The sequence below is a fragment of the Panthera onca genome, chromosome F2, assembly GCF_046562875.1.
Source record: "Panthera onca isolate mPanOnc1 chromosome F2, mPanOnc1 haplotype 2, whole genome shotgun sequence".
Taxonomy (NCBI): Eukaryota; Metazoa; Chordata; class Mammalia; order Carnivora; family Felidae; genus Panthera; species Panthera onca.
In genome coordinates, this window is record NC_138356.1 from 35445961 (window position 1) to 35472583 (window position 26623).

General features: G+C 34.0%; 1 protein-coding gene across 7 annotated transcripts in view; it reads right to left on the reverse strand.

Annotated features, from left to right (window-relative positions):
• LOC144615054 (uncharacterized) overlaps positions 1 to 26623 on the reverse strand; it is a 170220-nt gene that overhangs the window by 41423 nt on the left and 102174 nt on the right. The window contains exon 6 of one of the 7 annotated variants that reach the window (XR_013553409.2): positions 4902 to 5698. The exons of the other annotated variants lie outside the window; for them this stretch is intronic. The gene's annotated coding sequence lies outside the window, so the exon portion shown is untranslated. Of the gene's footprint in view, positions 1 to 4901; positions 5699 to 26623 lie in introns of those variants that run through there. 7 annotated transcript variants of the gene reach the window in all.

Consider the following 26623-nt stretch of genomic DNA (forward strand, 5'->3'; position numbering starts at 1 on the left):
ATGATGCTAAACTAGAGTGGTGACAGTCAAAATGGAGAAGACTGAGGGGTAAAGAAATGAAAATGTTCTGGAATAATGGCAAGGTTTGGGGTTGACCAACTAAATGTAAAATTTACTAATGAAACTTTGGAAGAAGAGTATAGTTCAGGGAAAATCAGAAATTTTCAGCCATGTTATATCTCAAATTCCTATTAGAATTTCAAATGAAATTGTTAATTAAATAATTGTTAAACAATAAGCTGTGGGGGGAAATCTAGAATGGAGATAAACATTTGGAGAAATCTAGAGCAAAGAGGCAGATATATGGAACTCACTGGTTGAGGGAGAAGAGATAAAGTGTCAGGAAGAAACTTGAGGTCATGCCAACATTTGTTGCTTGAGCAGATGTTTTTTTTTTTTTTTTAATTTTTTTTTTCAACGTTTTTTTATTTATTTTTGGGACAGAGAGAGACAGAGCATGAACGGGGGAGGGGCAGAGAGAGAGGGAGACACAGAATCGGAAACAGGCTCCAGGCTCCGAGCCATCAGCCCAGAGCCTGACGCGGGGCTCGAACTCACGGACCGCCGAGATCGTGACCTGGCTGAAGTCGGATGCTTAACCGACTGCGCCACCCAGGCGCCCTTGAGCAGATGTTTAAAAATGTACCAGGATTTGGGGGCAACTGGGTGACTCAGTAGTTTGAGTGTCTGACTCTTGATTTTGGCTCAGGTCATGACTGACTCTTGATTTCAGCTCAGGTCATGATCCCAGGGTCAAACCCGACGTCAGTCTCCGTGCTGAGCGTGGAGCCTGCTTAGGATTCTCTCTCCCTCTGCCCCTCCCCATTTGTGCACTCTCTCTCTTTCTCTTTAAAATATAAAGAAAGCAAGAAAGAAATATGTACCAGGATTTGTTTTCAGTATGGTAAGACATGCAGTCACAGAAATGGCTCTCATGAAGGAAGATTTACAAATCCCTAGAAACCGGAGGCAGAGCAACCATGCAGAGCCACAAGGGGAAGAAGCAAGGTTGGTCAAAGGGTAGAGAGAGTGAAGGAAAGGGTGAGCTAAAGCATGTGGGTTTTTCTGGAAGAAAGGAATGAGTCAAAGTAAGCAGGCTTAACATGGTTAGTTGGAATAATCTGTGCAGACTCTGGGTATAAAGGTTTCCCTAGTTGTCTGGTACCTGACCTGGGGTAATTGGGGCAGAGGATATTAGACTTGAGTGTAAGAGCCCTGTGGGAGCCTGAACTGGTTGGTGGGGTAAGAGCTTTGGATTGGTTGAAAGGAGCACTCACTGGAGCACCTGGGTGGCTCAGTTGGTTAAGTGTCCAACTTTGGCTCAGGTCATGATCTCATGGTTTGTGAGTTCGAGCCCCGTGTCAGGCTCTGTGCTGACAGCTCAGAGCCTGGAGCCTACTTTGGATTCTGTGTCTCCCCCTCTCTCTGCCCCTACCGTGCTCATGCTCTGTCTCTCTCTGTCTCTCAATAATAAATATATGTTAAAAAAAAATAAAAAAGTAAAAAGAAAGAAAGGAGCACTCACAGAACAGTCATTTGCTGTCTTTAGGGATTTGCTACCTTAGAGGAGCAGCCTCTCTTAGGATCAGAAAATCCTAAGATGTCAAAGTATTATAAAACATAAAATAAAAAACATGACTAATATATAAAGTTTTCTAAATACAGAAGAAAATAAGGAAAATGTGGTGTCACAGGGGAAAAATATAAGTTGCAAGGACAAAGGAATTTTCAGCTATGTCAAAAATGAGTGAGAGCAGAGGAGATAAGAAAAAAGGTATGGTGGACATCAGTAATGTTCTAATGACCTTGAGAAGAAAAATTTCAAAGGAGTTGTGAGACTGAAGCCCTGTCAAAATGAGTTGAGATCACAACGCAAGTAGGGAAGGTGCAATAGACAGAATCTTGGTAAGAAGGAAAAAAAGAAATGGTGTGTAAGGTCACTAAATTTTGTTTCACTATCTGGGTCTCAAACTTCGTTTGGTGACCTCCACTTATGAGACCCTCGGTTTTACCAAAAGGATGCTGAATGTGAACTTACCCTCTTCTCTTTGCTCTCTCAGCTCCCAGAACACGGACAGAGCCAGTGTTTTACAACAGAGGCAGGATATTATTAGAGTTTTCTAGCTCCAGAGAAAAGACCTAAAGACATTGGCACGTGGGTTTTCAAACAAATGGTCCTCTCAGATGATCCTACAGGGAAGCTCAAATTGACAAACCCTACCAACACACCCAGGGATTCCAAAAAGAATTTCAGTTACTCCTTCTTTATGTAGTCCCTGCTGTGTAGTACCTCTCATATGACAGATAATAAGACTCTAGATTTCAGACCTAGACTGCCTGGATTAAAATCACAATTTCACCACTAACTACATGGTATCTTGAGCAATATACCAAATTTTCCTTATCTCTAAAATGAAGATTATAAACTTACTACCTCATAGAGTTGTGTGAAGTTAATGAGTAAACAGAAAAGAAGGTCTTAGTAAGCATTATATCAAAGTCACAAATTAATATTATTGTTTTATGAGTCCAGATGGGGACAACACAGAAAATGAAAAGAAAGAATTTAGAGAATATAGAATATTGAGGGAAAAAATAAAATAAAACTATATTAGGATTCTCAAAGACATAAGAAGATACTGAAGCCATAAAATGATTTAAAAAAAAGATTCTCTAGATAAACTACAGAACAACAATAAAAAAAATTGAAAATAGAAAATTTAGAGTAGAAATGAAAAATTCAACAGAAATATTGGAAGATAAATTTGAGAAAATCTTGAGAAAAAAAAAAGGAGCAAAGAGAAAATGAGATAGTAAATAGGAAAAAAAAAGTGTAGAGAATTAGAAGACCAATCCAGGAGGTTCAATGTAAGGTTCTTCTCTGGTATCTCAAATGAGAGGGATACTGATGGAAAAAAGTGTTTAGGTAACATTGGAAACATATGGGATAATTTCCGAGATTTGAAGGGCTTGAATTTCCAGAGTAAAATCATCCCACCGAGTGCCCAGCACAATGAATGAAATTGACCCACACATTATACTATTCTGGCAGAATGGAATTTTTTGCACATGTGAAAAACGAAATTTTAATGTGTACTTTTTGAAATTGAAATATTAAAAGTGACAGAGGTCTTTTTATTTACACCAAAAAAGTAGGTGCTTCACAAGCAAGGTGGTAGTGGGTGCAAATAGAAAGGTGGAAATAGAGGCAGATCTCTGAATTCTAAAATTATTGTTCATTCCAAAAGGAGAGTCATCACCTTGAATAGAAGCTGAAACAGGAGATTAACAGTGCAATTGTACAGTGGGTGAGTGTGTGTAAAAAGTGCCAAAGGAAGGGGGTCACTGATAAAAACTAATCAAGTGAAAAGTCTTCAGATAGGCAAGCCTTCATATACATAGACTTAATGTTGAGCATTGCATTAGAGTTCTCCAGAGCATCAGAATGAGTAGGAAATATATATGTGTGTATATATGTATAAAGAGATTTACATTAAGGGAATGACTCACAGGATTATGAAGGCCGCAAGTCCAAAATGTGCATGGTAGGCTACAAGTGGCAGGCTGGAGACCCAGGGAAAAATGATGTTGCAATTCAAATAGAATGCCATGAGCTGGCAGAATTCCTTCTTGCCCAGGGGGAGGGTCAGTCTTTGTTCTTTTAAGGTCTTCAGCTGAGTGGATGAGGCCCACTAACATTGTGGAGGGAAATCTGCTTTACTTAAAGTTCACCAGTTTAAATCTTAATTCCACACCAAACAACAATAAAACAAAACAAAATAAAAAAAACACCCTTACAGAAACATCCAGAACAATGTTTGATCAAACAGTCTGGGCACCATGGCTAAACCAAGCCAACACATAACATTAACCAACAAAAGTATTAAATTAGGGATGCCTGGATGGCTCAGTTGGTTAGTGACTTGACTCAAACCCCAAGTCAGGCTCTCAGCCGACAGGGCTGAGCCTGCTTGGGATTTTCTCTCTGCCCCTCCCCTGCTCTCTCTCTTTCTCTCAAAATAAATAAATAAACTTTACCAAAAAAGGTATTAAATCAGTGCTTTTTCCCACAAGTTTTTACCTCAAAATCATCACTTTAATAGACCTTTGTATCCCTTTTGCTTGAATTTAATTGTTCTATACTCCATCACATATTGTATACTCAGTATCTTATATGGTATTCAGTGTATAATATTTATCAAACTCACAGCATTTAGAAGTGAATTAAAATGGAGTCAGTCACTTTCATCCCTTGACCATGAACACCTGAACTACTGTTCCTCTAACCACCTACACAATGTGCAGAACACCCTCCCTCTTCCACATTCAAGGATGCTTGGGTTACACTGGACTACCCTGGGTAGTCTAGGTCAACCTCCTTCTTTTAAGATCAGCTGATTACCAACCTTATTTACATTTACTACTTTAAGTCTCCTTTGCTATGTAATAAAATATACTCAGAGTTTCCTAGGAGTTAGGATGTAGACTTCTTCATTCTGCTTGTCATAGCTACAATCAATCTCCTAGAGGCAAATGGCAGCTGCTTTCTAGACAGATCCTATGTGCTCTGCAACTCTCACATACTCCTTTTCCACTCATTTCCAGGTGACTAACTTGGTCTTTATGAGCATCTGAGATTATGATCCCTGTTACAAACGTACATGTGTTTTTGAAACACAAGGAGCTGTCTTTTAGAAGGCAGTTGCTTCCCCAACTTTCATAAGCTCCTTAATTATAGAAAATTCTGGAGTGACACCTGGATTTCCTCCTAAGGCTTGATCTTTCTTTTTTTCTTTTCTAGTTGACCACAGTGGAAAGAAGTCACTGGAAATAAGAAAATTCACATTTTTTTTTTTTATTAACTCCTAGGAACCAGCAACTTTGCTAAGTACGGACATGTATAGTACCAAGTTTTTGGTTGACTTAACCTGGACCACAACTGCCTTTGCATCAAAAGTTTGCAAAAGATTCAACTGAAAGTTAAGCAGTGTCTTAATTCCAAAGACCGAGAAGACACCAATATCAGAGAAAGAGGAAATCGTTTCGGAGGTAATTCTACCCAGCTACCCACCTGAGAATTCACATGAACAAGTTTTTTTGTGAACGATGGTAGGACATGATCTCTGAGTTAGTACGATGCTTGATACAGAGTGTATACTCAAAAGATGTTGTTGAATGAGTAACATTTGAAATATTTCTTGAAATGATTTGTGTGTTTTCTTTTTTTGTTATTTTGTTTTCTGCTTTTGTTTTGTGTATGTGTTTATCTGTTTGTGTATAAAGACAAATAAATTTTCCTATCTTTTTTTTTGTAGTCTATTAAATCTAGGCTTCTTAGAGGGAAAAGGTATCCATATTCAGAGACTGAGAGGAAAGAGAATAAATACTAACATTTCACAATCATCCCATCCCAGGAGAATACTAAACCTGAATACTTAACACTTATTTCGCTGCAGAGCAAGGAACCACAAATTCTCCTAATCTAGGGAATTTCCAAAGCAGTCAATATATAATGTATATGTTGTTTTCCAAAACCGTTATGCACAGCAGGGACAGAGGAATACATTGTGGAGCCATTAAGCAAATAAACAGTATGCCTCAGAGTGAAATTCTGCACTGATATACAGTATGTTACTGTAGGATGCCTTCGCTCTCTTTCCTGATGGAGTTAAACGGGCACTTGGATTCAACTGGAAATCTGAGAGAGAGGGAGAGAGAAAAAAAAAAAAAAAGAGAGACTCACAACGTTACAATTTTCATTCTATTTTGTGCCAGGCAAATTTGAGATCTGAGTATTTTGTGAGGGTTCTCCCTTGGTCTCCTGCCCCAATGTGTAGGCTCCAGGAGGCAGGAGAGAGTTACAGCTGCTGTTCAGTACTTCCTTTAAAAGGAAAAACTGTAATGGGATATACTTGAAAAAGACTTTCTCCCATGATGCCTAATTACAAAGGTGGCTACAAACTTTAAAAGATTTTATGGAAGTATGTGGATTATTTAAAGTTTCTAAGCATATATTCCAGATTTTCCTTCTATGTGATTTAATTAGAAGTCTCTACACGTCGTTTATTTTGAGCCATATTTTACAATGAAATATATAAAGTGGTGTGTGCATATGTATATATACCTGCTATATATGTAACCTATTTAAGCAACATAAATAGTAAGTATTCCATATGTTATGGAGGATTCCACTCTTACCTATAGTTGTCTAGCATTTCTCTTCTTACATCTTCTACCTAATGTGTATATAGAATGAATAATTTTGGCAACACATACAGTTTAGCCTGACTTATTTCAGAGGAGGTAGCCTGCCCATTGGCAGGGAGCCTTCCCTATTTGCAAGTGTTCTACTGAATAATGCCCCAGACTAAACTGATCTAAAAAGAGAATTTTCTAATTGAACTAATTGAACTTTTCTATTAAATGGCTATGATATGATTTTACCCTAGTCCTCCACATGTAAAATCATCATTCAAAAATTTACATTTACTAGAAGTGAAAGTATGACTGCCTTCTTGCTAAAGTTTTTGAATATGGTTTTACTATTGCTCTTCATTTAGCTGTTATAAAGGAAGTTTCAAAGGCCATGAAGAGAATGAGAAAAGTAATTAGAATCAGTTTTTCTCATCTAATAAAAAGTTTCCAAAATTATAATTTTATATGTAAAAAAACAGTATTGAACATATATATAAATATGTTCATACATACTGCTTTTTAACAGCAGACATTTAAAAATATGTACTGTTAAGTATAGTCAGCCAAGAACCAGAAATCTTTGGTTTTGCAAAAATTGATGAAATGCATGAGGCAAAAAGTAAAGTACTTAAATATGGTCCCTTTTCTGTAACCCAGGACCCTGAAAATCCCTATTGAGGTAATTGGATTATCCCACCAACTACAGTCCCTAGCAACTTTCTCCTCACTACAATTCATCTTCTGTGCTGCCTCCAGAATTATTTTTTTAAGACAAATATAATATGCCACCCACAACAGTTTACCCTCAAGCTTTTCATTGACAGGACTGTATGGAGACTTCAGTGTTTATCAAAAAAGCTGTGAGTGCCTCACTGTCTGTTTCCAGATAGGCTTAACATCCAGTATAGTCTATGACTCAGTGAGGACACATTTGGGAGAGAAAGGAATCTCAAGTAGTAATTACCCCGGGACAACAGGCAAACTGGAAATGTTTGTTGAAAGCTTACTGGTCTGTTAAATTAAAAAATCTGAAAAATACAAGTGTTTTATTACTTATTTAGTTTTCAGCTATTTGGATATACATTTACTCAACAAATATTTATGAATGCTTACTCTATGCCAGTCACTCTGCCAGGGGCTGTGACTACAAAGATGAGCAAACTGCAGTTGTTATCTTTGAGGGGTAAGGCCGAGTGCTTGTAAATTTACTGCATTGATGGCAAAGGCCCACTCTTGTTCTTGACACAGCTGTCTCAGGAGGTTCCATGTATTCCATCTCGTTGCCTTCTTGCTTTTCTTTGGTCTTACTTAATGATTTATTAAGTACTGTTTTATTAAGTACTGATTTATTAAGTAGCCTGTGTCTTCAAATTTCTTTTGTGAACATATTCACATAGTAGGTATTAACTATCAGTGAAATTCATTCTAGTCACTGATTAAAATTGAGACAATACATTTCATTATATTTTTCAATGCTGTAGGTAAAAATGCAATGACAAGGGAATATTCTTTGAGGAACAGGAAATTACAAATAGTTTAATACCTTCACTCTTTTTAACTTGATGCAATAAATGGGCATCTTATTAAAGCTCAACTTATAGAGAACATGCTTGTAATCCATTTTCAATAACTTTTTAAAGAAACTCATATAAAGGTAATTCAATAATATTAAAGAAGTTGTAAGAATAAGAAAAAATACATACTAGTTACACAAACACTATTTAGATGAATTTTGCCTTACTTCTATCTAACTTGTTTTTTACATATTCATTTTACCTAATTATAAATATAATTTCTCAAAACTTGCCTTCTGTAAATTAAAAATTTGACTTACAATGAATATTTATATGCTTCTACATCATGCTTTATTACCATAGTGCTCTCATTATATTCCAGAGAGTATGGATACACTACATTTTATATATTTCTCCATTTCAGGTCATCTAGATAATTTCTATTTTGTTTTTTTACGTTATAATCATTAAAATGGTGAATTACCCTATGACTGTGTTTTGTTTACATTTGGGATTGGTTCCTTAAGATAGACTAAAATTATGCATTCTTTGAGTTCTGAACTTTTTCCAAAATTATGGCTTCAAGCTACATAGCTACAAGCAATGCATAGAACACTAATTTATAGACTCACAGCAATCATAGATACATCATGCTATAGTTTTTCTAATACCATAGAAAAAATGGTACCATATTATTTCAACTTAGATTCCTTTAAAGTTTATTGTGATGAAATATTTCTCCATATTTTATTCCTTTAAATTCTTCTATATGGTATTCCTTAATAAATGTTAATGTTTTAAAATAAACCAGTACTATAATCCCCATTTTTTTCCATTAATGGATGCTGAGATATCATTAAGGTTGATCAAATGAGCAAATGATTATTTATTATTGTGTGCAATTATATCCACATACTCCACAAACAGTGTGAAAGCACTCAATATTTACAGGATGATTTGTGTGTGTGTGTTAAGAGCAAGTTGGTTTTTCAATAATTAATTTTGAAATTGTTTATTGGGCCTTTTAAAGGATTTTGCTAGGAGGATTTTGGTTCATGTGTGTGAGTTTTCCTAAAGAGGTCAGTCACCGAGTATCCTCTTCCAATAGAAAACTTGGAGAAGGAAAAATGCTCATTTGGTTAGCAACTTTAACAAAAGCTTATAGGAGACACTGTTAAAGACTGTTGTAAGGTAGGAAAATCAATACCTGTGGTACCTTAAAAAAGGCATATCCGATTTCTGTATAACAAGCTGCAGTACAGTTTTGTTTTCCAATATCAGAAAAACATGACTTCTTTATATTATAAAGCCACTGCATATCATTCTGGTATGCCTTTGCCTGTTTTGTGTACAATTGTCTAAATTCAGCTCACTAACAACAGCTACTTAACAAAAATGTTGCTGTCCATTTTCTCAGCATTAAATAAGCAATTTGGCACTTAACTATGCATTGTTTCCACAATGATAAATGGCTTCATTAGGTATTATACTGGTGCCCGTGATTTTATTGCGCCATATATGTAATGCTCACTGATACTGATGAGAATTGACATGACAGAACTCTAATTTGTAGATGGAAGAGCTTCCTTGTTGCTATGCAGTGTCTATCACTAAACAATACAGTGTTAGTTTTGCTGATTTTTTTAACTTTCAACACAAAACATTTAATACAGGCAAACTTCCTTCTTACATGGTAAGAAATTATGTAAATTATGTAAGTATATGTAAATGTAATTTATGTAAATACCTAAATTTGTACATGAATGTAAATATATAAAATTTATAATTTATACATTACAATAATTGCATGTAATCTATGAAGTACTGTAGCAGAAAATACCTACAAATCCACCATCTGCCCAAGAACTAGAATATCCTCAAAATCTCTGCCTTTTTCCCTGTGGGCTTTTTATCCCATTCTCTTAATTTTCCATTATGAAAGTAGCAACTGGCCTGCATTCTGCAGTCATTCTTTAGATATTTTTAAATCAGTTTTTAGTTTTATATATGTGTATATTTATAGGTATAGTGTGTGTATATATACAAATTATATTGTCTAGTTTTGCTTCATATGAGTTTTATAAAAGAATATTGTACTGTTTGTAATCTTATGTAATTTGCTTTTTCCTCAGTATACTATAATTCTAAGATTCATTCACATTATTTTTTACAAGAGCATTTAATTAATTTTCATTACTTTTTAGTATTTCATTGGGTGATTATATTACATATCAACACATATACAGTAATGTACATATAATATAATAATATGTATTATAGGATATGGCATGTGCAACATATAATATTATATATTATTTTATAATATGTGTCAACTACCCCAGGAATATGACACAAGGAGTGTTGCAAACAACAGACATAATTTATGGTTATAGCTATACTAACTGAACTAATACTCTAACTGAACGCACTAGCTGAGAGAGACTGGGTAATATAAACAACTATGTTCTGCTTTTCTTAGACTAGTACAGGATTAAACAGCATTTATGGGTAAGCTCTGAATGAACCTTACTAAATTCTCACCTAACTTTCTTTTCAAACATTTTTCTCTTTTTTTTAAATTTGGTTTTAAGTTTATTTATTTTGAGAGACAGACAAGAGTGTAAGTGGGGGAGGGGCAGAGACAGAGGGAGACACAGATTCTGAAGCAGGCTCCAGGCTCCAAGCTACCAGCGCAAAGCCTGACAGCGGGGCTCGAACTCACAGACCGCGAGATCATGACCTGAGCCGAAGTCAGATGCTCAACCGACTGAGCTACCCAGGCGCCCCTCAACCTTTTTTCTTCAAATGTGTAAAAAAGTATATAACTTAAAAATTACTTACAGTGAACACCTACATAATCATCACTTAGGTCAATAAATAGAATATTGTCTCCATTATACTTGGAGTTCATCACTATCCTAGCCTTATGATAATGATTTCTTTGCTTTCTTTAAAATTTGAACACTTAAGTGTACAAAACAAACACTTTGGATAAGTTTGACATATGGTGAACTTTAGGTAAAAATGTTTATACTTTATGTCTGGATTTTTCACTCAAAATTATTTTGGTGAGTTTCATCCTCATTGTTTTATGTAGCAATGATTTATATATTTACATTTTTTAACAGTATTTTCCCAAGGTCAGAAAGATATTTTCTGATATTATTTTCTGAAAGCTTTGTAATTGTGTTTTTCATACTTTAAGTTATGAAATATACCTGTGATTGATCTTTTGTGCATAGCATGATAGAGGTCAAAATTATTTTGTCTTATTTTTCATGTTTTATACCATATAAATGTATCCATATGTCATATCCAATATGGCAATAACACTTATTGAAAAGACTTTCCTTCACTTATTGCTTTTTAGGGCTAGTTTTGTCATAAATCAAGCACCCCCATATACTCGGTTATGTAGGAAGCTCTATTGTATTTATTTATTTATCCTTGTACTAACACTACACAACTGAATAATGTTCTGTAATATATTTTAATACACAGTGAGCTATCCACCCACGTTGTGTTTTTCAAGTAATTTCATATCTTTCTAATATGTAAATATTAGAAAAATTATTTGAAGTCTCAAACTACTGCTGGTATATTGATTTGGGATTTCATAGAACATATAGATAAGCTGGGGGGAAATTTATATAGTGAACATGTTTTTTTTCTGATATCTGAACATGAATTAACATTCAACAGTTATACTATGTTTCTACAGTCTGTATTTGAAAAATGTTATTTATCTTTTGCTAGATTTATCCCAAGTACTTTGTATATTTTTATTACATTATGGCAAACTTTTTTAAATATAATATTTAGCCTTTTACTATAATACATAATATAATTGATTTTGGTGTATTAATGTTCTCAGAAACTCCTTTAAACTTTTTAATTAATTTTAATAGTAGCTATAAATTCTCTGTGATTTCTATGAACATGATCATATCATCTGAGACTAATACAAGCTTTGCTTCTGTCTTTGAATGTTTATACTGTTATTTATTATTCAAATATTCATTTATTTATCTTCCTATTTATTATTTAAACTCTACCAGCTCGGACATGTGGTGATATATTTTTTTTTTAATTTTTTTTTTAACATTTATTTATTTTTGAGACAGAGAGAGACAGAGCATGAACTGGGAAGGGTCAGAGAGAGGGAGACACAGAATCTGAAACAGGCTCCACGCTCTGAGCTGTCAGCACAGAGCCCGACGCGGGGCTCAAACTCATGGACTGCAAGATCATGAGCGGAAGTTGGCCGCTCAACCCACTGAGCCACCCAGGCGCCCCATGTGGTGATATATTAAATAGAAATGGTGATAATAGCTATCTTTACCTTGATCTCTATCTGAAATGGAAAACTTTCAATGTTTCAGAATTATATATAATGTCTATGGTAAATTTTCTGTAAATGCTTTCTATCAGATTGAAGAAATTCACTTCTATTCCTTGTTTGCTGAGAGATTTTATCATGAAATATGTTGAATTTTGTCAAATGCCTTTTCTTTATCTGTTGAGACGGTTTTATCTACTTTTTTTTTTTGTTATTGTGTAAATTACATTGTTTGTTTTTTAACTTGATTTTTGAAAGTTAAATCAGATTTCAGTCCCAGAAAACAAAAACTAATGTAAAAATGATTCTTCTATTATTTTCTCTTCTCTCTTCCTTTGTCCATTTTTCCCCCCACCGTCATCATTACCTATTGATATCCCATTTCTACAGAGTGGCTCTCAGTGAACCACGATCCTAAACAATGATATAACATGATATTTATCCACAACAAATATATAGTGCTTTGCAGTTTAAAATGTGCCTTTTTATACATAATCTTTTAAAAATTCTCATCACAATAGAGTGAAGCAAACATTATTAACTCCACTGTAAAATGTATAAAACTCAGTTTAAGAGAAGTAAAATGACTTATCTGATGCCACATTCTGAAGACTTGGGATTTAAATCAATGTTCTCCAATCCCAAGTTCCATGGTAGGAGTAGGATACTTTGATATTTGATAACAGAAGACTTACTTATACTTACTTATACAAATTACTTCTGGTGTCATCCAGTTCAATTCTAGTACTAGTCATGAATAGTGTTACACAGAAATTAAAATAGATCACATAAAATGATAATAGTAAATGATCCTTCATTTAACAAATACTGTGTCACTAATATAAAATATATGTAATAAAGACATAAATGCTATTAAAATCAGCAAAACTTAATCTCTTATCTCTAGTCCATGTAACCAGTGGATAGTTCCTCCTCTTTTGAACAATATATGACAGAATAACACACTATGATCAAGCTCAAAAAAAAAAAATGTGGATTAGAATGGCAGTCACTAGTTGGTGAACTAAAAGTAATATTTTTTATAGAAACCATACTTACCCAGATAAATATCTATATTTATTAATTCTCAGGTCTTTGTACAGCTTCATCAATCTGTCCAGTCCTTTGTTCATCAATCTGTCCAATCCTTTGTCTGTTCAAAGAGTACACTCTGTGGGCAAAAAGTGTCTGCCCACAGAGTGTACTCTTTGAACAGACAAAGGACTGGACAGATTGATGAAGCTGTACAAAGACCTGAGAATTAATAATTAACGATCTTAACTAAACAATTATCTGCCAAACTATATTTTAGTCATCTCTACAAAATATAGCTTTCTGATATATGACCCTTGAGGATAAACAATGAAATTTCACTTCCAAATTTTTAATTTTTCTATTTTCCAAATATCATGGAATACTTACCATTGCTTTTTTCCATATTTCCTGCATACAAAATGTTCAAATGTATATATTATTGCTATATATCAATATTATTGTGGTATCTCTCTCTTAGTGGATTTATAACATTATAGTATCATCCTTTGTTTATATGCTTGCTTTCCCAGTGATACAGACTTCCATACTAATCTTTATATTCAGAGTGTCTGTGACAGACTCATGCAGACAGTTAAACATTCAGTATTTGTTCAATTAAATGATAAATAACAGAGTTAAGGAAAGGAAGAAATGTTTCCCAAATATTGTATAATTTAAAACTGAAAGAAACTAAATGTATATTTTGGGTAATAAGCATTACATTTAGTTCTCTATTTCTTTCATGATATATTCATCAACGTCCCCTCTGTCTCTATCCACAAACACACATACACACACATACACAGCAAAAGCAAGAGCGGAAAGAAATAGAAATTTGATTTAAAAGCTATCTCTAAAATATCATAAGAACAAAACACAGAAAGATTTTGAACATATTTATTGACCATTATCTTAAAATTTTTTTTTTTTTAATTTTATTTTAGAGAAGGAAGAGCAAACAGGGGAGAGGGGCAGAGGGAGAGAGAGAGAGAATATTTTAAGCATGCTCCAGGCCCAGCATGGAGCCCAATGCAGGGCTTGATCCCATGACTCTGGGATCATGACCTGAGCCGAAATCAAGTGGACTCTCAACTGACTGAGCCACCCAGGCGCACCTGGTCATTTTCTAATTAGAAATGCAGTGTTTATCTGTTGTAGGAATTGTTATATATCTCACAGAGACAAAAATGTGCATTTTGGTATATTTACTACCCCTCCATTTGTAGGCAATTTAAAGAGAGATTGTGAACACAGGCTAAAAATAAGTTCATCATATGATTGAAGATGTTTTTGAATCACTTTGAATTGGATACTATAAAGCCAATGCTGTTGCACTGGAAAAATTCTATTTTGATGATAGGCAAAAACTAGTCGAGTTATCCTGGGTATAAAATTATGATGAGTGGTACCAGCTCCACCTGTGTCCTGAAAATCACTTATTAACAATGATAATACCAATGCCTTTGTTTGTAGCTGTCAACACACTAGTGAAACTGGAGAAAGCATGCTTTTCTATTAAGTGCTTCCATGCCATCCTTTCTATACAGTGGTGTCCTGACAGATTTGTGGCAGTGTCTGCCATTAAAATACCATTATATATTGATAAGAACACATAATTACAGACAGAGGAATGTTTCAAAACTTTTCAATGACAGTTTCTGGCACACAGCAACCAATCAATACGTTAGGTTGAACCAAGTCCTTACAAATAGCATTTGTGATGAGCCAATGCTGATAGTGAAAGCTGGGATGACCCTGTGTACCTATAGTAAGTAGTAATTTGTGTGGCCCCAGGAAAGTTGACTACATGAATGAACTTTTATGAAGTAGTTTGCATTCTGCACAAAATAAATATGTTATCAAGCTACAACTTTAAAGAATATCAGCTAAATGCATATAACTTTGATAGGGTGCCAGAAAACTTTAGATGCTAACAAACAGTTGCCCACATCATGAGCAAAATTTACTCTTTGAGTGTTAAGTATACAATATTGTGGGTCAATTGACATCTCCTGGATCAGTGGGGTGAGACCTGGAGGGCATAGGCAGGCTCCAGCAAGGGCAGGATGCAAATCCTCAGTGGGCATTTGTTCTTAAAACAATAACAATTATGATAAGACCCAATACTACTATTTGTAAATAGAATATAAAAAATAAGAGCAATTCTACAAAAAGTGTGTCAAGGTATCTAAAATAAACATAATTGAATGTTTAAGTTAAATATATATAATTTTTTTATTGTGGATTTGATCTCTGAGTTTCTCGTGAGCCATTATGAAAATTATAAGGCTGTAGTATTTGTCTTTGGTCATCTTTTTCTTTTTCTATATCATTTCCCACCCCAAAGAAATGAAAATGGTACCTCTGGATCAGAGAGAAAGAAGATAAAAAGGAAACACAGACAGGTTCTTCCTTCCTCTTTGTAGTTGTGGAATAATATGATTTTTTCAAAAACAATTACATAATACATTTTATCCCCATGTAAAATTGTTATTGATGTAAAAAATATGTACAGAAAATTTCAAACAAATTAAGCAGAAGAGAACTCACAGATAACAGTCGAGTGTTTTTATACCTCCTTTGTGTTTGATGGCCACATGGAGAACACTCTGAGGGGAACTACACTAGCAATATACTAATTCTGATGTTCTGCTTTTTAATAGTTTCACACTCCATAGTTTTCAATGGTAGTTTTAAGTATTTCCCAAATATTTTCCTAAGAAAAATAGTTCACTGGGATATTAGTAAATATTTATTTACTGTTGTTTTTCTTGCTTTTCATTTCTGCGGTTAAATATGTTTGAGAAACACTGGGGTAAATAAAGATGTTTCTTTACTGCAAGCCTATTTCAGAGCCTATAGATAATTGTCAACCCTCCAGGAGGATGATAGAACATGCATTATTTCCTAAAATTATATCACCAAGGCGTGGATTTTTGTTGAAACTCAGAGATGGGTGGTCTGGTGAGGGACTATGCCTCATGGGACAATATTATGAAATTTTACTTTGAAAAACATGCATCTGAGTGCTAAAGAACATGTCTGAAAGACTTACATTTTTTTTTTTACTTGGGTATAGCTAAAAACTATTTTAAAGTGTGTTCTGCACAAAGAATGATTTTTTTTTTTTTTGTAATGATGAACATGGCTGTTGCATGCTCCCTTGATTTTTTGTGCTATTTAGAAACTTTTAAACAGAACTACATCCCCCATAAAAAAATCTCCAAGAACAGGAAATAGCTTTATTTAGTAATTATACTAATTTTAGTTGGTTTACCTTTCAAACTAGTCAAGTCTGTGTCAATGCAAATGTTACATGAAAAGGCCGTTTATTATGATTTTCTTCTTTTATTTTGTTTTGATAGTATAAAGATGGTGCTATCACTCAGCTTAAGAATATATATGGTAAGAAAGTATCTAAACATTTAACTTCAATAGAGTAATAAAAACAATATGACTGTGATAGTTTTTTTGTTTGGGGAAGCAAATTAATGCCCAGAGACTGAGTTTACCAGCAATGTATTTAACACAGTTTTGCTGTGGGAATTACACAAGCCAATGGCATAAAGGATGATGCCTCGTAAAAAGCCAATAAAGAAACCACATACTCCAAAACAATGATAGATTAATCACACTGTTGCTCCAAGGAGGGGGAGATCAAAGGAATAAAGTTCAAATTTAGTTGAAGTACACCTCAACTGCAAGTTGGTACTCAGGAGAGACAGCTTAGCCAGATGTGCAGCTTAGCCAGATGTGCAGCTGCCAAAGCAAAAGTAAAAGTCCCCTGTTGCTAGAGCATGTTGCTAGGGAACAAACCTGCTAGAGCACGTTGCCACCAGTGATGACAAGATGGTCTTCATGGTCACTGTATGTTTCCACCACTGCTGATAAAGGAGTCACCTTGGTCACAGTTGGAGCTAATGCCCCCAGGTCTTCAGAGAGCTATTAGATCAGCAAAGCGTAGCCTTGGGCAGACCGAATACTCTCAGATAGTCCTCTAGGTATTTATAGTCTTAATGTCCCTTTAGCATAGTTGCTTTTCCCTATGTTTTTATTGATAAGCCCCCAGTGGAGGCTGAACTCTTCTTGAGTTCTTATGAAAGAGAACAGATGAGATGATGACATCCTGACATAACTTACTTCATTCTTATATCCAAACAACTTTACTTTTATTAGAAACAACTTTCTGGAGGGGTCATAAACAAGTGGATTTGAAATCATATCAAACAAATGCAGGACAGATTACCACTGTTCTACATATTTAAAATATATAACTCTAATTTCTAAAAAAAACCTAATAGGGCCTAATGACTGCCACTTTATCTCCTTTGTACCACATCTATCTTATGTTCTTATCCAGAGCTACAGTATTGTGTAAGATAAATATTTCTGTTTAGATTGGTCTAAAGATGATGACCATTATACTACCCACATCTCAAAACTACAATTTCTAAACTGCGATTTCCTCACAAGGAATCCCTTTCTAGAAATGGTTTCTTTTTGTTTCTTGTTAAAACCATCCATGTACTGTATTCGTGGTACTTGCATGTCTGTTTCTTTTGAAAAGTTTATAAGCACTTAATTGAGAATCCTAATTAAATACTCAGGATAAATATTAAAGAAATAAATCCTTCTAGAAAATAGCAATAATTAAAAACAAAAGTGTAAGGAAATTTCTCTATCACTAAAACAAGGGGAGTGGTCAAGGTAGTGTAGAAGTCAGTTTAAAAATCCTCTGACAAAATGACCTTTAAATCATCTACCCACAGACAATTGATCTCTTTTGTTGAGAAGGCCCCAAGGGCATTCCTTGATAGGATTCCACTTCAAAGCAAGAAACCCAAATGCAAACAAAGAGAATTTAACACTCCTTCAGCTCACTGCTCAGGCTGGTTTTAAAAATGTCTTGATTTGTATTGAAATTTAGTAAATTTCTGCTCTGGTTACATCCAGCACAGCAGTCAACACATCAAGATTCATAAAAGAAAAAATACTAAAAACTTAATATCAAAACCATTGCAGGCCGTCAAAATAGAAACACTTTTTGCCCATCAAATAGATATAAATAGTGCATTAAAGGTTACATTGTTTGAATACCACTGAAATTTGGGGTTGTAGGGACCAAAGCCTGTTGCCCCCAAATGTGCCATTTTGGCATATTGAGTTTTTAAATAAAAGTTACTTAAGAAACAGTCGATGCAGAAAGAACACTGTAACCTCTCCTCCCCCAATTTGTCTCCACAAAGCAGAAAATAAATCTCCCACGTGAAAGGTGCTCTCCCTACACCATGAGGTAAACAGGCATCCTTATCATCAGAGATAGGAAATTTAGAACAGAAAAGGTTGTATAAACAACCCTGTTACTTTTAAAATTTACTGCCCCAGCCCAAATTCTGTTTAGAATTCCTTACTATTTGAAACTCCTAAAGTTAAGTTTTCTTTATCCTGTCAATTCCTCATAGATTACTGCCTCTTTGCCTAAAGGGCATAAAACTGCTTGCCTTGGTAATTTCTTGGGGTTCCAATTTCATTATGGGACCTCTGTAGACACATAAGACAACTTTTTTCCCCCTGTTAATCTGTCTCATGACAATTTAATTGTTAAACGAGCTGGAAGACCTTTGAGGTTTCAAGGAAGAATTTTTCCACCCCTATAGGTTGTTATAGGAAAAGAACCTAGGTGTCTGTTTATTGACTCTTAAATATGTTCACAGATTTTCTACTAATTAATTTTTTAACAGAGAAGGTGTTAATTAGAGAAGAGAACACAAAAGTCTTGCTAAACTTTGATATAAAATCATTTGACTCATCAAAACCCTTATTTACTCTCATCTTGGATAAGGGTGATAAAGTTTGGTGCTCTTGATTTTTGCCTAATGAAAATGATTGCTCTCAAAAATGCATCAAGGATGTTGCACTTTGTAGGAAGGAATTATATACCTTCCTTTGGGTAGGAGAAATATATTTTCTTTCTTATTCTCAGAAACAATGGCATTTGGATTTTAACAAGATGTCCTGATTTCAGCTATATTTGTCAATTCTAAAGTCAACCATGCCAAAACTGTAATGCTACAAAAAAAAGTTGCAAGAGCACAGGATAGATTTATTTTGCAGGAAGATTAAGAATATAAAATAATTCCTTTTAAATAAGAAACTTGAATTTCCTGGCAGTTATCCTTGAGAGTAACATAAAACTTATATACACTTAGCTTAGGCCAATAATGTATATATTTTTCAAAGGGTTTTTTTATGCAGTGTGTAAGATTTACAGTCAATCTTATTGATTTACTAAATTGATATATATTTAAGTAAAAATTTCTTTTTGTCAAGATGTTAGTCACACCACTAGCTCCCAAAATTCTGAAAAGAAATAAAAGCTATCATATGTGTAAGTGTTAAGACATATTTTCAACATGTGAGCAATAAAGTGAGTATGAAAACACCAGCTGGTACTACATTCAGTGGCACTTTGATATATTACTTTACCTTTAATTTGTTAAGTAATAAGGAAATTATAATTTTTTTTCAGAGTAGAGATAACTTATTGCTATTAGACTTTATATTTAGATCCAAGATTTCTGAAATAAAATCTAATATTCAAATTATTCCTTCATTTAAATAATATTTTCCACAAAAATTTCATTCAAAATAAGCATGAAATTATTATGCCTCCTAAGACAGTCAATATATTTCCATAAAAATCTCTTGAGATTCATGAAGATATTATTCCTATAGATATATTTTTCCATCATTTTTAAAAATCTAAAATTTCTAGAGTTATTTTGGATTTGGGGATAGTATATGTAAATATAAATATTGTTGGAAACAGTAATAAACTATTATTGTAACATTTCATACCATCTATTTCACTCTCAGCTACCATGATTTTCCTTTAGGGGACCACCTCCCACTCTTAGGCTAGACATAAAACTATAGCTTGGCCAATCAACTTTGACCATTATTGTTGCAACTTGGATGGCAAAACGTTGGACATCTGATACAAATTATTTAGAGACCCAATTCTTACGCTTTTTCTGGGGCTGTTTGGAAAGAAAATAAGTTACAAGGGTGACTGGATGGCACTGTGTGACTCTTGATCTAAGGGCTGTGAATTCAAGCCCCACGATGAACATAAAACTTACTTGAATGAAAACCAAAACCTCTGAGACATCTGGTTGGCTCAGTTGGAAGAGCGTGTGGCTCTTCATCTCAGGGTGGTGAGTTTGAGCCCCATGTTGGGTGGGGAGACTACTTAAATAGATTAAAAAAAAAAACTCTAAAAATAAAAAAAATAATAAAAATAAGTTACAATGAGAAGACTTACTATGTGGCATGAGAAAGAAAATGGCCTTTGGGAATGATCTTTTGCAGGTCAACCAACAAATCTGTAAATTTCAATCAACTTTAAATTCTGATTTTTTGGGTAATGAATGAAAAACAAATTGGATATCTCAAGGATTATTTTGCTTATTCTTTACTTGGAATGTTAGGATACTCCAGAATTATGTTGAATTGAGAAGAATATATTACTTTGATCCTTGAGCCAGTACAGTTACCCTCGGCAAGTTGTATGTCACTGATGCCAGTAAGAAAACAATCAATTTTTAATTTTCCTGACCAATAACACTTAAAAGAATTCTATGGCGATTTGTCAGTGTTCTTTCTGCAGGAAAATTGACCAGACTTTATTATTCTCACCACCTTCATGAAGAAATATTGCCTTCAGCTCTGAAAATCCTACCGTGTTATTTTTATTCTTCAAGATTGCAGCATGACCAAATGTAAGTCACAGATTTACAGTTTATCCTTATGGGAATTGTAGGTATTTGTATGGAGATACACCTCATTCTTTTAACTGAAAATGGTGCAGTAAATCACACCATGAGAAGCTAATCTCCCTACTACTTTTTCTCTTAATTAATAATAACAACAAAGAAAGTTAGGTTGGAGATTAACAGAGTTAGGGCAATATTAACTGTTCACTCAAAGTATCTCGAGAATCATCATCAGGGGGGCACCTGGGTGGCTCAGTCTGTTGAGCATTTGGCTATTGATTTCAGCTCAGGTCATTATCTCATGATTCATGGGATTGAGCCCCATGTTGGGCTCTGTGCTGACAGCACGGAGCCTGCTTGGGATTCTCTCTCCCCTTCTCTCTCTAGTCCTCCTCCACTCACACGGGCTTGCACGTGCTCTTACTCTCTCTCTCAAAATAAATAAACATTTTAACAAAAAGTATTATCATCTGGGAAGCCAGAGAATTTCCATGTAAAAAGGAAGAGCATCTAGTTGTGTTCTCTTTTCTTTAACCATCTGAGGTAAAAATGATGATTTATCAACTGATAAAGAAGAATTTTTCAACAATAAGCAAAGTCTTTGACATAAATATATATGCAGAGAAAAGTCAATGAGTCACAGTGGTATGCAAAAATAACTGTCTTTACCAAATGCACTACCAAGCATCTCAAATGCTGCATCTATGCACAGAATAGAAATTAATTTTTCTTTTGGCTAAAATTCTGCTTGGCCAAAAAACATATCTACCATTTCAGTGATTTCAAAAGCCCTTAAAACTGTATATCTAGGAATTATATCTTGACGACATTGGCATGTCTATAAACAGATAAAAATGAAGAACTTTCTGCATTGAAAGATGTCATTAATTCCATCCAACTACATGCTGACAGTAACTGAATTAACTGCTAATCTTCATGGTCTTGCTCAAAATTCTAGAAAAAAGACATCAAAAGTTTTACTGTAGAAAAAGAAAGTATATAGTAGTACCACATTCTTCCCGATATTTTTGAAAACACAATAATATCTAATAATATAGTTTTCATGAGATGTTATTTTTCACAAATAAAATTTCAGAATAATAGTTACAAGTAAAACTTAAATAATTAAAAATTTAAAAAAATTAAATAATTAAATGTATTTGTGTACATTGTAAGATTTGACCGCATTTCATTCTATTTCTTTTCAAACTTATAGTTTATAGAGTACATATATTACCTTTATATTTACTATATAAATAAAAACATAATGAATTCTCATTGAGTGTTTACCAAGCAATTGGCACCATTGGAAAATTATAGCATTATATTGCTAGAATTATAGCAGAGCACAAAAAAGACAAAAATACATAAGTTTATGGGGCTTTCAATTTACTTAGGGAGAGGGAGAGGAGTAAAACCGTGGACGAAAGGCATTGAATAAATGAAATAAACATGAAGAACTAAAATGGCAAAAACTGTAATTTTTTAAAGTTTATTTATTTATTTTGAGAGAGAGAGACTGAGAGTGCTAGAGGGAGAAGGGCAGAGAGACAGGGAGAAAGAATCCCAAGCAGGCTCCGCACTCTCAGTGCAGAGCCCAACTCAGGGCTTGAACCCATGAACCATGAGATCATGACCTGAGCTGAAATCGAGAGTCAGAAGCTTAACCGACTAAGGCACCCAGGCAACCCAGAAATTATAATTTTTAAAACTCATAGGTTCACTTTGTAAGATAGAGAATTAAGGCTCAAATTCTACAATTGATAGTACATTTTTATTTTCTTTGTTTTTTAATGTTTATTTATTTTTAAGAGAGAGCAAGAGTGTGTGTGCACATGTGTGTGAGTGGGGGAGGGACAGAGAGAGAAGAAGAGAGAATTCCAAGCAGGTTCTGTGCCATCAGTGCAGAACCCAATGTGGGGCTCAGTCTCGCAAACCGTAAGATCATGACCCAAGCTGAAGTCAATATTCAGATGCTTAACTGACTGAGCCACCTAGGCACCCCTGATTTTATTTGTGAATTTCTTTTTTCACCTCATCACTTAAAAAGAAAACAAAAAACTCAGAAATAGGTCAAAATTTTTTCTTGAATCTTTTCTTTCTGTATGTGGACTTTACATGGACACTGAAAATAATATCTTTCATTTAGAGATCATTTTTCATTTTATTGAAAGTTAATATATTTCCAGAAATGCAAAGAAGAAAACTCAGCATTGACTTTTATAATCCTTGTCTATATTACCATTCAGTGGAGGGGTGAAAAGAGCTGTTGTATTGTACTAGAGAGAGAATTATCACATTTTGTTGCATATTCAAGTAGATTTACTATATTTGATACAAAGGCTGGAACTTTACCCTGAAATGAAATTCAGGGTCCCTGCTGACTTTTCAAGATGTGTTTTTCCAAAATCCACTTTATAGTACACAAATGTTTAATATCATTTTCAAATAGTTTTCTCCAGGGGAGAGCTGAAACTATGTCCTGTAAAGAATAAATACCCTCAACTTAACTAATCATTAGATGTCACTCCTCTTCCAAATGGATATAGTTGAAAGAGAGTTTCTGTTTTCCTTGGCAGTAAAACCAAATTGCATCCAACAAGGAATAAAAAATCATTTAAACGAGAACTACAGATGTGTGAACCATTTGGAAAAATAACTTGCAGTGAGTTAAGTGAAATTTATGAAAGTCTTTTGAACTAGCCAGGAACCATTTAAGAAGTTTATAACACATTGGAAGTACCTTATATTTATCTTTACCACACAGTTGTATATTGCCCTTTGTGGTTGCCTTTTGTTTTCTATGGCTAAGTTTAGTCCCTGTGAAAATGCCAGGAAGTCATTTCTGGAGATGAACGCCTACTCAAAGTACAAACAATAGCATGAAAAAAATATATATCTTATTCTGTCCTGGTCATATATATATATATATATATATGTATATATATATGTCATATATATATATATATATATATATATATATATGTGTGTGTATATATATATATGTGTGTGTGTGTGTGTATATATATATATATGTATATATATATATATACATATATATATATAATGTTTTTAAATTATCAATATAGAGAGAATCACCAAAGAATTCAGAATAATAGTGCATTTATTCTTTTGGGATTGGCAGAAAATCTGTTGGTCTAGTAATAGAAAGCACAGATATCTTAGGCATGCCAACATTCTGAATTCTTTCTAATGACTCTATTCCTTTTGTTTTGTAAGTCCCAATGTGAGTCCCACTTTGGCCACTGAACAAAATCAAACAGCTACATCCAAAACAGCATACTACTTAAAACCTGACCGATCTAGGAAGCAAGTTAGGAAATGGCTATGAGGTCAACATGCTTTCTCCAGTGTGCTGCTCCACTGTCACCACAGCAGTGATTGTTATGAGTAACCAATGCCATCAGAGAGAAAACAGTCTGATTTATTTCTTTGGTTTTAGATGTGTCTTAATATACTAGTTAATAAGTATAATAGTTATACTTATTATAATAGTATCTTATACTATTATAATATTATAATAATAGTATAGTATACTATATATATAGTATATATAGTATAGTATAATATTATACTTAATATAATAATTAATAAGCAAATAAAACTTATAGTTTGTTTGGTTCTTGATTTTTAGGGTCTCTGGGATTATGTTTGACTCGGGTTAACTTTTCTTGTCAAAAAACAGGTATATTTCAGTCTATATAGGACTAGTTAATCTGAAAAGAGAAAACAAGTCATGTTGTGAATGCAGAAAATGCTAGATTACTCTCAAATGAAAATATTCAGGAATAGTATAATCTAAATATTGCTTTACACCCTAACTAATGGGCAAATGACATTGGCAAATTTCTAGCTTAAATAGAATATACCTACTTTTTAAAAACTGATATATATGCACATTGAAAGTTGTAAGAGACAGAAAAGGGATATTCAAAAAGACAAGAATAGCATTTGCAAAACAAGTCTTAAATGATATGCCAGTATATGCTTTCATCTTTTATCCAGAAAAAGTGTCTTAAACTTATAACTTATATTACTTAACAATAGGAAACTTAAAAAAGAGTCATGAGCTCAGTAGGCAAAATGAGAAGTTTCCCATTTTAAAATGAATTTTTCTAGTTACTGTAGGTTGAGATATGTTTTTGAAGCTCACATGCTTTTTAACTTATTTTTTTATTTTTAAGTTTATTTATTTATTTTGAGAAAGAGAGAGAACCTGCAGGGAAGGGGCAGCAAGAGAGGAGACAGAGGATCTGAAGCAGGCTCTGTGCTGACAGCAGAGAGCCCAATGCAGGATTCAAACTCACAAACTGAGAAGTCCTGACCTGAGCCAAAGTGGGACGCTCAAATGACTGAGCCAGCCAGGCGCCCCTGAAGCTCACATATTTTTTTAAAACCTAGTTTATGACATTGACTTTGGGGTGTCACATATTTGAAAATACTATGTTAACATCAATGTCACAATAAGGATTTTAATTAAAAAAAAGATTATTAATAAAATTTCCTGGCAGGGAAAATACAATATGTCATATGACTCTTGCTTCCAATGAAGATTAGGCAGTAAAAGGAGTGGATAGCATTTTGTCTACCAGAGTTTTCACTCGTTTATCTAAGTTATTTCTCATAGTAGCATATGTGTTACTTTTTCTTTTTTTAATTGGGCAAGGAAGCATTTTTCACTCTCTTGGGGGAAGTGGAAAGAGGTTTTGAAGATTTATAGTGACTATTTCTTAAGAGCCGTCAGGGGTTAGGTGCACTTTGTTGAACTCTGCACGATTTGCTAAGTTTTGTTTCACCTGCTGCTTTGCTTCCTCATCTCCCAGGCACTAGGAGGAACAACTCTCTGTTGTCTTATTTCTTGGTGGTCAATTTTTGTTTATTTGAGAATTTATCAAGTTGATTTATATTTATTTTAACTCTTTTTAAAAATAATTTATTGATTGAGAGAGAGAGAGAGCCAGAGCAAGAGACAGAGAATGCAAGCAGAGGAGGGGCAGAGAGACAGGAAGAGACAGGATCCCAAGCAGGCTCCGTGCTGTCAGCCCTGAGACCAACGTGTGGCTCCATCCATTGAACCGTGAGACTTGAGCCAAAATCAAGAGTTGGATGCTTAACCGACTGCGCCACCCAGGAACTCCTATATTTGTTTTAACTCTTAAGCAAACAGAAGATCAATAACTAAATAGGCATATCAAAAGAATGTAAAAACTCAGAGATTTCTGGTAGTCAAACAATAGAAGTAATGACAACAATTAATATAATAAGAGTAACTAACATTTAATGAAAAGTTACTATATACCAGGCACTTGATGACTGCTCTATTAACATGTTTAATTCTCCCAACAAAATTTTAAGGGAAATTTCCTTCATCATATAGCTGAGAAAACAAGCCACTGAAAGGTCAAATAGCTTACCCACAGTCACTATTAAAAACTTTTTATACATAAAAATGGTCAGTTATATACTCCCCACCTATCTAGCTCTTGAAATGTGAAAATTTTCATTAATATTTGTTAAATGAATAGTTAACACATTCATAAATGTAAAGCAAATTTTAGAAATCAAAACACAGATATTATTTGGATTTTAAAAAGGGATGCTGACTTTAGTATTAGTGATGAAATTAAGAAAAGATTAATGAAATAAAGAAAAGATAATGAAAAAATTAAGGAAAAGTGACCTTAGAATTAGGCATTTGATTTAATAACTTGATGGCAAAGTGGTATCACAGAACAGAGAAGAAA